The sequence below is a fragment of the Pinus tabuliformis genome, chromosome 8 (genome assembly GCF_031772625.1).
Source record: "Pinus tabuliformis cultivar Carrire ecotype Pingquan chromosome 8, CPIR1, whole genome shotgun sequence".
Taxonomy (NCBI): Eukaryota; Viridiplantae; Streptophyta; class Pinopsida; order Pinales; family Pinaceae; genus Pinus; species Pinus tabuliformis.
Genome location: NC_142294.1, coordinates 1462517963 through 1462532325, shown reverse-complemented (window position 1 = coordinate 1462532325; position 14363 = coordinate 1462517963). Strand labels below are relative to the sequence as shown.

At 40.3% G+C, this 14363-nt stretch overlaps 1 pseudogene; it reads right to left on the bottom strand.

Moving 5' to 3' along the window:
- Positions 1-1054: 1054 nt before the first annotated feature.
- On the bottom strand, positions 1055-1994 carry LOC149241315 (17.8 kDa class I heat shock protein pseudogene; annotated as a pseudogene).
- Positions 1995-14363: the final 12369 nt, after the last annotated feature.

The window sequence follows — 14363 nt, the reverse complement described above, 5'->3', positions numbered from 1 at the left end:
TACTGGAAATCATAAGCCTTTGGGAGCCTTTTACTGCGCAAGATGGCTGAACCTCGAGAAAAGCATATATATATGGCAACTCATAAGTCACTAACTGGTTCAACAAAGGAACAGAATTCGCTCCTCCACTTATAGCCCCTGCATGGAGCGGATACACAAGTTTAAAGGTCTATTTCGAGCAGCAGACACACAAGTTTAAAGGTCTCTTCCGAGCAGCAGATACACAAGTTAAAAGGCCTCTTTCGAGCGGTTTCCTTCTCACATATTGAGAACATAACCTGTCTCCACAAAGTTATTAATATTTTTGTAGGTATAATTTCAGTGGTATATGTTATTATTAGATGTAACTAATAATATAATTTCTGTTATTATTGTAGCTATAATTTCTGTTTCTGTTTTCTTCAAAATTTATATATAAATATAAATTTGGAAGAAAACAGAAACTGAAATATCCTGTGCCATTCATCAATAAAACTATTCCTCAAAATATAAATGTCAAAGAACTATAACTCAAAATATAAATACCAAAGAAAACAGAAACAGAAACCAGACATATAGATATGTTTACGTAGACAGAAACAAAACATATAGGAATGCTTATGTAGGCTTTCTTAAATATACCAAGCTAAAAAGTGAACAAAAACCTTGAGTGAAATATGTTTTTATGCTAAGCTAAAGAATGCATAAAATTTTATATCATATATATTTGGAAAAACACATTTTAGAATGATTTAAATATAAAATTTGAGTATTTATAAAAATGTTACCAAATTCCTTTATTCTATTCAATGTAGAAATAGAATATGAAACATAGAGTTCTTCTAATTAGCTCTTCACTCGAAATTGGGAATCATCCAAACTCGATAAACATGCAACCAAACTGGGGGTGTTTTATGGTCCATATTGTTTGATAGCAGTGGAACATAGGAGTTTAAAAAAAAATGAAAACCTTTTACACAGAAAACATGCGAGCATTTTATGGTCCATATTGTTTGATAGCAGTGGAACATGTCAGTTCAAAAACAAAAATGAAAATCTTTTACAGAGCACATCAGAAGCCTGAACCTGCGTCTCCTTTTATTATATTATTGAAAAACATACAACACATACTACATACATACAAGCACATTGCAATCGATGGAATAACTCGGGATGGGAATGGATATGTTTATTCTATCAATTGGAGAACCGCTTCCTACACACATCTATACATTATGTAACCTTCCTCTACACCCACAGCAGGTCCACTATGACATCTTCATACAGCGAGAGAGGTCAACCAGAGATCTCGATGGATTTGGGTTGCGGAGGTTGGGGTTCAGGCTGCTTCGGCACTGTAACGGTCAGCACCCCGTTTTCCATGCTCGCCTTGATCTCTTCCACCTTCACATTCTCCGGCAGCCGGAAACGCCGAAGGAATTTTCCACGGGATCGCTCAATGCGGTGCCATTTGTCGTTCTTGTGCTCTTCTTCTTTGCTGCGCTCCCCGCTTATCTGCAGAACTCTTTGGCCCTCTTCCAACTCTATTTTCACCTCCTCTTTCTTCAAACCTGGAAGATCAGCTTTGAAAATGTGCGCCTCTGCCGTTTCCTTCCAGTCGATCTGAGTATTGGCTATGGCGGAAGTTTCCTTTACAAATTGGCCCGATGGTCCCCCGCTGGTCAGATCTGTGAATGCTTGGAAAGGATCCCATACTTCCAAAGAGAAGGGATCGAATGATCTCCTGCCTAAAAAGCTGGGAATTATCGACATTTTCAACTAGTAATGAATTACTGCAATATATGCGCTTGGAATGAATACAGAAAAACAACACTCTGATTTCTCAGTGTTTCGATTTCAAGATCGATCTTGGATTGTATCAGATGAGATGTTACTTTCTATTTTTTAAGACGAGGAGGAACCGTCTAGTCGACTCTGTAACACAGGTTCGAGATGATTCTCAAATGCTCGATACAGGTGTAAGCATTCTTACGGCAACATGTCAATTTTCACTTTGCCGTAATTGTAGTTGTTTCTCCAGAATCATCCAATGTAATTGTTTCTCCAGAACCATCTAGCCTCTCACATTGTTCAGGAAGTATGGCCTACGGTCATATGGCGGTCATATGGTATATGCTACATAATCTAGAAGAAACGATGTGGATGTCCGAATTGATGTAAATAAAAATGGGTTTTTTAAGTCAATTTTCACTTTGCCGTAATTGTAATTGTTTCTGGCCTACGGTCATATGGTATATGCTACATAATCTAGCAGAAACGATGTAGATGTCCGAATTGATGTAAATAAAAATGGGTTTTTTAAGTCAATTTTCACTTTGCCGTAATTGTAATTGTTTCTCCAGAACCATCTAGCCTCTGACACTGTTCAGGAAGTATGGCCTACGGTCATATGGTATATGCTACATAATCTAGAAGAAACGATGTGGATGTCCGAATTGATGTTAGATATGCAGAGGTGTAGCCCTGCCACATAGGGACGCGGGATCTGGCGCCTAATTCTTTCTCATTGAGTATTAAGAAAAAAAACAATAAATAAAAATGGTTTTTTAAATCAAATTTATTGAAAAAAACAAGTTGTGTATAGGAGTAGGTGTAAATATTTAACATATTGAGAGTTAATTCCATTAAAAATAATAAAAGATTAAAAGTAATATAGAACCAAATATGGTAAAAATGTTTTACTGTAATTTCAATTTATAATTACAATTTTATTTTTACGTAAGTGCTGAAGAAAACATAATTAATGGTGGGAAGTAACTCATGTAAGTATATTTTTTACATCTTATTTTTATCCATTTTTTATGCAAAGATTTGCTTAAATCATAGTAGGAAGTAACTAGCATTTGCACCTAATGTTGCAAAGGAAACGCCGTAAGGCATAGTGTGTGGAAGAATATTGAAATGTGAATGGGCTTTTTTGAAAGCAAGGGTCGATGATAATGAGTTTGAATTGAGGAAGCCATGCCGAAAACCCTATTCGGGGGTTAAAGTGGCTATGAAATGGAATAAAAGTAGTCATAAATAACCATTGAACTTGTTTAGATACCTTAAAGATTGCCTAGTTGAAGGTGAAGTTAAACAAATGAATTCACCATTGAACTTGTTTAGATACCTTAAAGATTGCCTAGTTGAAGGTGAAGTTAAACAAATGAATTCACGCGAACAACAACTGGGTATCCATATCAATATACAAAATTTTAAGGAGAGGTATGTTAATCTTTTCAAACAACATTCTAATGTATTTGCCTAGAAATATGAAGACCTTAAACCATATCACATTGTGATGAACTGAATCCCTGCCAGGATATATTCCTTATGACGCAAAGAAGTTACTGGTGGTTGATAAGGAGGTGAAAACAAATGCTTGGGCTCATGAAGGAGCTCTGTATTGTCCTCCAGCCCACACTATTCCTATGCCTATTATATTCCATGGCAACATCGTACACAGAGACATCTCTTGCTCATTACTCCTAGTATGGTAATATTGAATAACTCTGCCTGTGTCACAAACCATATAAAAATGGATTTCAGTTAGCTCCGTGGTCCTTGGAGAATAATAATATATACAACTTTCATCCATCATGGCCTCTCAACGGTCCAATTACTTAGCTAATTGCAGACCTATCTTGAAGCATTCTATATGATGCCACTTTTATTACAGGGATGCAGAAATTAGATTTTAGAATGGGAATTGTGCTTCAGCGTTATTTTCATTCAAGCGGCATTTGTGGCAGTTATGTCTTTTGGACAATTATGGTTATTCTAAATGGTAATGCTGTGTCAAGTAGTATGTGCTAGCATTTTTATTTTTATGATGAAAGTTGCATATTATGTCAGTTTAAACAAGCATAATCTGATTTTCATGCTACACTGCAATTTTTTTTATAGGCATTGAATTGTTTTTCTGCAGAGTATCCATAAGTCTGAATGCCCTAAAGAATTGGAGCCAGCAGACAGGAGGGTTCCAGTACATGTCAATCTGATCAAGAGGGATGAAGACTGTGCTGTATGTTTTCATTCCATTGCCCAATTCATGGCGTACTAGTTTTTCTAGTGTTATGGTGTTCATGCATGTGTTGTTATACTAATTGTGAAATGGGGGAATTTATTTGTTTCATACATTGTTTTTATGACATTTAAATTCGATAAAGATCAAATCACTGTCCTAGATATATTGTCTGTGTGTCAAACGTCAGTGGCTTTGCAGCTGTTGAATTTTTTTTTTCTGTTTTCTTAGGTGGTCCAATGCATGTTTTGAATGTAGGGAAGTCTGAAATTCTATTGACTGTCATTCAATGCGCTTAGGAAGTTCTGTTGTTGGAAAGTTTGATTGCGCTGCATTGAATTAAGCAAGGCTGAAACATTATTGTTGACGTTGTAGCTGTAGTTGTTCTGCATGTTGTTGAATCTCTTTGCAGGGTTGGTTTCATCGTCCCCATATGCTAAGGAGAGGGTCCTCTTGAGAGAATTGAATTTGTTGTCATTCTCCACTGCTAATTCTTCTTGTTTTGGGACAACTTCATATCGGCAATCGCTATTGTTGTCATTGTTATTGCTGAAATTGTTGTGAGAGAGGTTGGAGGACTGGACTTGAGGTAGTCTGCTGCTGTTTCCATTGCCATCCATGGCTTCATCGTTTAAAAAACCATCTATGAAAGGATTGTCACTCTCCAACAACCCAATGAAAGAGGTAATTTTGGGTAGTTGCAGTTTGTTTTGCTGATCAATATCAGGCAAAGAAGCCATCACTTCATCTGCACTTGGTGATTCATCTCGTTCTACCCCTTGTACTCTCTGAGAATTACCATTTTTCTTGTAAATTCGGCACAGCACCCAATCATCAAGCTAGAGAACAGAAGTGCCATCAAAATCAGCAATACCAATTTTAGTTGAATGAATCAATTCCTATTCATAAAGAATCAAAACACAAGAACTGTGAAAGGAAAATCATTCATATTGATCAATATTCAAGAAGGCATCACTTTGTAGGGTGTGTTATTTGTATTTACACAATTGATTTTTTTATTCAATCAACTATGCTATTCTCTGTGCTTTCGCTGGGTTCCTTCATCACCACCATCACTGGAAAATTCATTTCCCTCTTGAAGTATGAAACGAGTAGCAATTCCCAATTGATCTCACACTACCACCACAAAGACGCTGGCAATCTTGATATACAAATCGAACCACCCATCCTATCAAGCAATCCATGTAGTTCTCAATCTATAGCTTTGATAACCCAAAACTCAAATCTTTTATATCTAATATGCACAGAAATTTTCACATTAATATGTATGGATCTCATTCTAAGATCTTTACAGATCTGATATAGAGGTAAACCAGATTTTTCATACTATGACGAGCAATATTAGCAAGTCTTGGAGTCTCTCTTATGTAATGTCTCCTCCTTATTTGATAGAGTTGAAGCTGTATGAGCATCGACTGCACTGAAGGGATCATCCAATAGATAAATGTCAGCATCGTTATATACTGCTCTAGCCAACTGAATCCTTTGTTTTTGTCCTCCACTCATATTCAATCCTCTCTCCCCAATCTCTGTCATATCTCCATGAGAAAAACTCTCTATATCGTTGTCTAATGCACAAGCTTTTATTGCCTTCTTGTATTGAATTTTGTCTGTTGGTTTCCCATAGAGTATGTTATCTCTGACAGTACCACTCTGAATCCAAGTTGTTTGTGCCACGTAGGCAACATTGCCATATACTTCAATCTGCACGTAGTCCAATCAAAAAGTTTATGGAAGAATTTTTGTATATAGAAAGCAAAAAAGCTGCATCTACAATCTTGTTGAACTATGAAATGGTTACTTTTGCTCAAGAAGAGTAGTTAATGTTCAACTTACATCTCCTGAAATTTTTGGGATTTCTCCAAGAATTGTATATAGCAGAGCAGATTTCCCTGATCCCACCGAGCCACAAATTGCTACCTTTTCTCCAGTTTTAATGTGCATATTTATTCCCTTCAATGTTGGCTTTGTCAATGAAGATTATGGATCCCAGCTGAGTATGGCTTGATGAATTTCGATGGTATACTGGGATCCGGCAAGTGCTTTCCTCACAACAGAATCTGGTCTCAGCTTGTCATCTTGTAAGAACTTGTCCAGACGATCTAAGGAGACTTTAACCTAAATTAATATAGCCAAAACTTCAGGTAGCATTCTCATTGGATCTTGTATCACACGGAATGTTGTAAGCACTGTAAATATGGTTGTGGCAGTTAACGGTGGATCCCCTATGATAGCACACCCAACAAAAACTATAGATGAAGTAATGATGGGTGACATCCAGTAGAGTATGGTACCATATGTTCTATAAAATTGTGCTGAAGACAACCATTTGAACTCCATAGCTCGGAATTTTTCTATCAGCTCTTTAAATTTTTCTTCCCATGCTTGTAGTTTGATTATTTTCATACTATTAAGAATTTCAGATGTTATTCTGAGTCTTTCATCCTGTGCAGTCATGAACCCAGCTTGGCACTTCTGGAGGGTTTTGGCCAGAGGTTTGTTTAGAATGAGAGTAAGAATGATGATGAGAAAACCTGGAATAGCTGCCCATCCAACTGTGGCAAAAAGGATGCCAATTGCTACACATATTTGCAAAGGGACGGTCCAACCCCAATGCAACCACCACGGAAACTCTCCAAAACGATATGCATCTACAGCTATGTAGTTTACAATCTCACCAGTGGCATGTCCTCGTCTTCCTAGACTGGAGAGCCGAAGTTGTTTCTGATATACAACTGCCATCAAGGCCGAATGCATTCACATACCTGTGCGTCTGGAATTGAAGTATTTTTTTTTTGTTTGCTTAGGTGGTCCAATGCATGTTCTGAATGTACGGAAGTCTGAAATTCTGTTGACTATCATTCAATGCGCTTAGGAAGTTCTGTTGTTGGAAAGTTTGATTGGGCTGCATTGAATTAAGCAAGGCTGAAACATTATTGTTGACGTTGTAGCTGTAGTTGTTCTGCATGTTGTTGAATCTCTTTGCAGTGTTGGTTTCATCATCCCCATATGCTAAGGAGAGGGTCCTCTTGAGAGAATTGAATTTGTTGTCATTCTCCACTGCTAATTCTTCTTGTTTTAGGACAACTTCATATCGGCAATCGCTATTGTTGTCATTGGTATTGCTGAAATTGTTGTGAGAGAGGTTGGAGGACTGGACTTGAGGTAGTCTGCTGCTGTTTCCATTGCCATCCATGGCTTCATCGTTTAAAAAACCATCTATGAAAGGATCGTCACTCTCCAACAACCCACTGAAAGAGGCAATTTTGGGCAGTTGCAGTTTGTTTTGCTGATCAATATCAGGCAAAGAAGCCATCACTTCATCTGCACTTGGTGATTCATCTCATTCTACCCCTTGTACTCTCTAAGAATGACCATTTTTCTTGTAAATTCGGCACAACACCCAATCATCAAGCTGGAGAACAGAAGTGCCATCAAAATAAACAATACCAATTTTAGTTGAATGAATCAATTCCTATTCATAAAGAATCAAAACACAAGAACTGTGAAAGGAAAATCATTCATATTGATCAATATTCAAGAAGACATCACTTTGTAGGGTGTGTTATTTGTATTTACACAATTGATTTTTTTGTTCAATCAACTATGCTATTCTCTGTGCTTTTGTTGGGTTCCTTCATCACCACCATCATTGGGAAATTCATTTCCCTCTTGAAGTATGAAACGAGTAGCAATTCTCAATTGATCTAACACTACCACCACAAAGAAGCTAGTAATCCTGATATACAAATCGAACCACCCATCCTATCAAGAAATCCATGTAGTTCTCAATCTATAGCTTTGATAACCCAAAACTCAAATCTTTTATATCTAATATGCACAGAAATTTTCACATTAATATGTCTAGATCTCATTCTAAGATCTTTACAGATCTGATACAGAGGTAAACCAGATTTTTCATACTATGAAAAGCAATATTAGCAAGTCTTGGAGTCTCTCTTATGTAATGTCTCCTCCTTATTTGATAGAGTTGAAGTTGTATGAGCATCGACTGCACTGAAGGGATCATCCAATAGATAAATGTCAACATCATTATATACTGCTCTAGCCAACTAAATCCTCTGTTTTTTTCCTCCACTCATATTCAATCCTCCAAGCTTTTATTTCCTTCTTGTATTGATTTTTGTCCATTGGTTTCCCATAGAGTATATTATCTCTGACAGTACCACTCTGAATCCAAGCTGTTTGTGACACGTAGGCAACATTGCCATATACTTCAACCTGCACGTAGTCCAATCAAAAAGTTTATGGAAGAATTTCTGTATATAGTGTTAACACCCAGGTTGTTCCCTATGACTCCCAAGGGAATACGGCCGGGGTAACCACTAACCAATCTTTGGATCACTGTTTCTAGCCAAACTGTGATCAGAGAGGGCTCTCTCTTTATGATTTGTAACTGTTTATGATAGGGTTTTAGGCTAGCTATTATGCGATGGTTTTGTTTATGTTTTGGTTGATGAAACTCCTTTTAGATTCTAGTGATGTAGTTTTCAGAGAGGTTGAGTACCATTGGGCAATGGAGTCTGTGGCTATATGTGTTTGAAATTTTGAGATGAAAGATGGAACTTACAGGGCCATTTGAGTGTTTAATAGAACAGATTTTTGATTAAATGACTGGAAACAGGTAACACAAACAGTGAAAGCATTTAAGAATTTTCACTTATTGTCTATATATTTCCAACAGACAACTTTAAGAGGAGAAAGACGGAGGTCTCAGGGGCAAAAATTGAATCCCTGAGAATGCCTGTCACAGTAAAAGACACAGTTTTGAAATGCAGCAATTAAGAATTACAATTCTGTCACTGTATCTGAGGAAAATATGTATAATAGCTCAGTTTGAGTCCAGGGTAAACATGGTTAAATCCTGGAACTATCCTTTCACCTTGCTATCAAGTGTAATGCATTTGAACAACAAAAGAGAACAAAAGACTCGAAAACATATAACAAAGAGATGTGAGAATACTTGCTGTTTTATGCAACACCCTGGAATCCTGTAACATTCATCTTTCACCACAATACATCAAAGAACACCAAGCCTTGGAAATTCCATTCTTCCTTTGTATTACTTCTCTGAAAATATTACAACGAACAAGAGCTCTTCAAAAGAAAATTGCAACAACCCCTTCAACTGCTGTGAAGGGTGAATATATACTTGCGGTGATTTACAAAATATCTGAGTTCTGAGTTATCCCAGATTTTACATTCTTACCAACTACTTAAGATATTAAGATCAAAATTTAATGCAGCATTGATTACAGAGTACAGGCATTTTAATGCTCTGTCAGAAGATATTTTAGCCTTTGGGAACAGCTAAGTCGATCGAGATATTCTGAATAAATGCTGGAAGATCTGTCTTTAAGGCTTTGTACGCTGTATCCTGGACTTGTCACCTGTGATTGTGACTGTTGCTTGTGGTGAGTCAATGGTCCTGCTGAGTTGGCTCAGCCTCTGCCTCTTCTCTGTAGATATCTTTCTTCAAAATTGTGCCTGCGCATGTATGCTTATTTGCCTGTAGAAATGGCGTTACTGATTCTGGCCTGACAAAACTGTCTGTGTCAAATTTCTCCAGGCATCCTGTGTGGGCAGTTGGTGTGCTAAGATTGCCCCTAGAGTTTCATCTGCTTCTGTGAATTTGAAGAAGTTAGGTGGTGTATCAAACAGATGGTCAACTTCATTCATGAGGAAAAACAGGTTCTCCACCCTGTCATACATACTCTGCCCGGTGGCTGGCCCTGGCTCTGCTGAAGTGCTGGGTGGTTGTGCAATCTCTGCTACTGCCTGGGCATCAATTCTCTTATTGTAATTCTCTAGGGTGAGCAGTCTTCCTACACTGCTTAAAATGCTGGGGAGGCCTCTGTTCTGTAGTGCCACGAACTTTTCCAGGAATCTGTTGATTTCAGTTTGCATATCCTGTGTCCTCCTCTCCAGTGTTCCAACCAAGTTCCTCAATGTAATGACTCTTTTGGCTACAGCAATTGTTTCTGTCCTGTTGGTGATTCCCATGACAGCTAATTGAGAGCTAGTCTTATAGTTCAGAGTATTGATTATCCTAGTAGCAGCTTCTGGCATGTGTCCAAGGCTTGCCCTGGCCCTCTGTATTTCTCTGTTTGCTTTAGTGATGAGCACCATTTGCTCATCCATGGTCTCAATATATTGCCACTGGTTGGCAATGGACCTCCCAATATTGCTCCATAGCACTGCTTTCATTTCAGCTGTCACCTTTTCTAGTGCAAGCTCCTTCTCTAGTTCAGCAATTCTCCTCTTAAGAGCTTTTACCTCTCTGTCCTTGGCTGCCTCATTCTGTTTGCTCTTGTCAAACCTTTCATTTACCTTAGTCAAGGTTTTCTTAAGCTCATCCAGCTCTTTCATTTGAGATTCCATGGCTTGGATCTCAGCTTGCAGCTTTTGCATGTCTAAACTAGCAGCCTGTTCTGATGTTGTAGTTGTTGCTGCTGTGGATGGTGCTGTAGCTTCTGTTTGCTGAGGAGGAGGAGTAATCTTTGGAGGGGTTTCCTCAAGATTTATTATGACAGGAGGAGGCTGGGAGGGTTGGCCCTCTTCTCTTTGCTTCAGGGTTTCTTGCAGTGCTGCCTTTGCAGCTTCAGTTTGTCCTAGCTGGTCCTGAGTCCTGACCAGCTCTTTGTATAAGGACACCAGCAGATCTGTAGCATCCTTTTCTTGCCTTTGCTGGGCAACTTCATCTGTTTGTGGATGGATGGTGGCCGGGAGTTTGATTTTCTTTCTTAGGGCTGCCATGTCTGCATCCCTTATCTTCAGGAGTTCTTGGATGCCTTTGACATCTTTAGGGTCATGCCCTATCTCTATAATTACCTCTTCCAAGGACTTGATCCTATTGTCCTTGGCTTGTGATGATGCTCTTTCTAACTCCAGCTGAGAAGCTGTGTTATCCAGGCTGCTCTTTAGTTTATAGTTTTCCAATGTCTCATCTGCCAGGGAGGCATACACCATTTCACCAGTCTGCTTATGTAGTTCAATCTTGTCCATGGGGTGTATGTCTTTGGCAAGAACCTCCATGTTGGTTCTTAGATAGTCTGAGGTGGACTGAGGCTGCAAAGTTGTAGGCATGAAGTGGCTCATTATCATTTTGCCTTCACTCACATCGAAAGCAGACATGAGTCTCTGCTGGTTGCTAGGAGCTAGGTTCAACAAGTGATCGTACAGCTGCACTTTTATTGGATCACTCCTCCTCTTGATGTCAATGAATTGCTGTTTTATACTTGACTGCCCTTTTCTAGTTTGACCGGAGGAGCTGACCTCTCCTCCCATAGTCATGTCATGTCCTCGCTGAGATGAGCTGGCCGAAAGTTCTCCACTGGGCGGGCCCATGCCCATGGCTTGCCTTACTGCTATGTCCTCCTCTTGGGAGTCATTCAGTCTTTGTCTCTTCTCTCCTCTGATGAAGGATGAGGTGTGGGGGGTCTCTCTTTCCCTTTTCTTGGTCACATCCTCCTTCTGTGGTGTTTGGAGGACTGAGGTGTCTACATTGGTGTCTGTCCTGGGAGGCACCTCTGTTTGGGGCTGCTGTTCAGTGTTACTAGGTAAATCTGTCCCCTTTTCCTGCTGCAAGGGCTGCTGTTCACTGGACTGTGCTTTTTCTTGTTGCTGCTCCAGTTCTTGCTGTTCCATTTCTTCTTGCTGCTGTAGCAAGGTGTCAACTTGTTCCTCTGTCAATACAGGTGGCTGTTCCACCTGTTTACCTTTGTCTTTGCCTGCTGCCTGGGATGTCTTCTCAGTGGTTTGCTGCTGTGCTGCTGAAGATCTAGCAGCTGTTCCAATTTGCTTTCTGTAGGAGAGGGGCACCTGTCCACAAGTTTCCAAGTCAGTTTCTTTTTGCACATTCCTAGCTTCTTTCTCAAGTAGTTCTACCTCAGTGAGTTGTTCTACTAGTGTACCCTCTTCCCAATCTAGTGCATTGGCATACTGTTCAATTTCAGGTTGTCTTTTATGTGCATAGTTGCCCAATTTGTATCTAATTCTCCTGAGGGAGATAGAATGATTGGGGTCATAAGGAATCCACTCAAAACTGGTCTGCAATCTGAGGCCTTCCAGGATGCTGTGTGCCTCTTTCCACCCTTCCTCTTTCTTGTTATACAGGAAGGAACCTAGCTGACTTCTTACCTTCAATTGTGACTTCTTGTTTCTACTCTGAAAGTGAAGGTAATCTGAGTTCCCAAACTGCCTGAAATACTCTAAGGCAAAAAGCCTCATGGGGACATACCTTGGAAATCTAAATGGGTTCAATTCACAGCCATATATCCTAATGACTGTGTGGTTCTGGTAGAAGTACCAGTTGCCAATATTGTAAGATTTGTTCAAATGTAGAATCCTCTTCATTTCATCGGTTAATCTAGGAGGAGGAGTACCTTGCAGCGCTGTTAGGGCTGGATGAACAAATAAATCAATAAACTCACAGTATGTATAGGGTGATACTGAGGTAAAATGAAAAACAGAGGTCCAGAAAACAACTGATCTTGGGCTTCCTTGGGCATTGAGTGGCCTCAAAGGAACAGAGAAGGTAGCTGGCTGATAGAAAAGGAATAAATGATATATATAGGAGGAGTACCTGAACAGTCTCTCCCTTTTCAAATTCATGAACTGATCATGGATTTTCTCTGCTATGTAAGTTGCATAATCATACTGCACAGCTGGAGGCTTACCAGGGGCAAATATGGACAGCATTGCCATTATGCTTTCATCTACATCTTCCAGCCCCCTGAATCCTAGGACATAGCCAATTAGATCCACCAACATTCTGCCCAACTCATTCAGACAATGGTACCCAATAGGAGGGGTTCTGACTGTTTCAGAGCCTGGTGTGACAAACAGTTGGTTGATTTTGACAATCTGGTCACTGGACAGCTTGATCCCTGTGTTAATCAGATTCTGCATGGACAGAGGGGTCAATTTCTTGGCTGTATTGAAGTGCAGCATCTGGTTTATGCTCTCTGGGGTGATCTGGAACAGGACTAGGCCTGTGGGGCTCATGACTGCTCTTTGGCTGGGGTCATAGCATTCCTGGCAGCTATAAATAAGCTCTGGCATTGGATTGACTTGGGGAAGGTTGTATATGGGCAAGTTTGACTCCCAAATCCCCAAGATATCTGCCCCACTGAGGTGCTGGGCTCTTAATTCATTCAACATTAGCACATTGTACTTGGTTCCCATGGGGAACCAATCCAGCATTTGGTAGTCCATGTCCCCCAGGGCTTTCCATGCTAATTCCTGGTGAGGGGCATTGATAGGCTTAATATTCAGTGCAATGGGGGTCTCCATAGCTCTTCAAGTTGCAATAATTGTAGGTAGACAGGTGGAATAGTAAAACACAGTCTGGAGGCAGTTTTCTGTGGAAACAGTTGAGGTTTTGAGTATTCAAGGGGAATTCTCTCAATAGCAATTGAAATACTACTGGAGTCTAGTGACAGAACCTCTCTGTGGTCTAACTGAACTCTCCAACCGGGTGAATTATGTCTATTAGGAATTCTGCTGGGAAAACGCAGAATTACAGAGGTTATATGCGAATTGCAGGTTTCTAAAGCTCTGCCGGTGTTTCTTGGCCCTCACAATGACAATGGTGGATGAATGGAGGGAAATGAACGGTGTAAATATCGTTTTTATGGTTCTATTATCCCTCTGAGCAAATCTGAGCTTAATGAAGGTCGTATGGAGGGCGAAATGGTCTAAATACCTGTAATTCGACGAGCAGAGGTTGAAACACAGGTGCACAGTTGCTTTTTGAGGAGGTCGCCCGGGCTAATCGACTGGTTGGCGAAAATTTGAGTTCAAACGGTCATGCAGAGCGTTCAGCAGAAATCACAGTAAAATGGTAAAAACACGGGTAAAATTGGTAAATATGGGTTATTTTAGCAATTTGGCGCTTTTTCCTGCTGACGTCAGCATGACGTCATTGGTGGGTCATGGTGAGGTGACGTCAGCTGACGTCATCGGGCGACGTGGCAGTGGGTGATTGGTCAAGGGGGCGGCGAGGTGGCAGCCCAGTCAGCAGTGAGGTGGGCCAATAGGAGAGGCAGGTACGAGCAGGCAAGGACGTGGCGGCGAGTCAGCGGCGGGTAGGTGGCGGTTAAAGTGCAGCGGTCACGGTTAAAGCCTTAACCGCCGCGGTTTCTCGGGGCGGTTTAGGTACGGCGCAGGGGCTGTCAGAGCGGGCTCCGAGATGGTTCATTGCTCGACGCGTGGAGGAGGCGTGACAAGGCGCAACGTCACTTTCCCGGAAGTTAACGTGCAGCCACGGGAAGCGCTCCGATATTGCTGTGGGCCGTCGGATCTGATGGGCTTG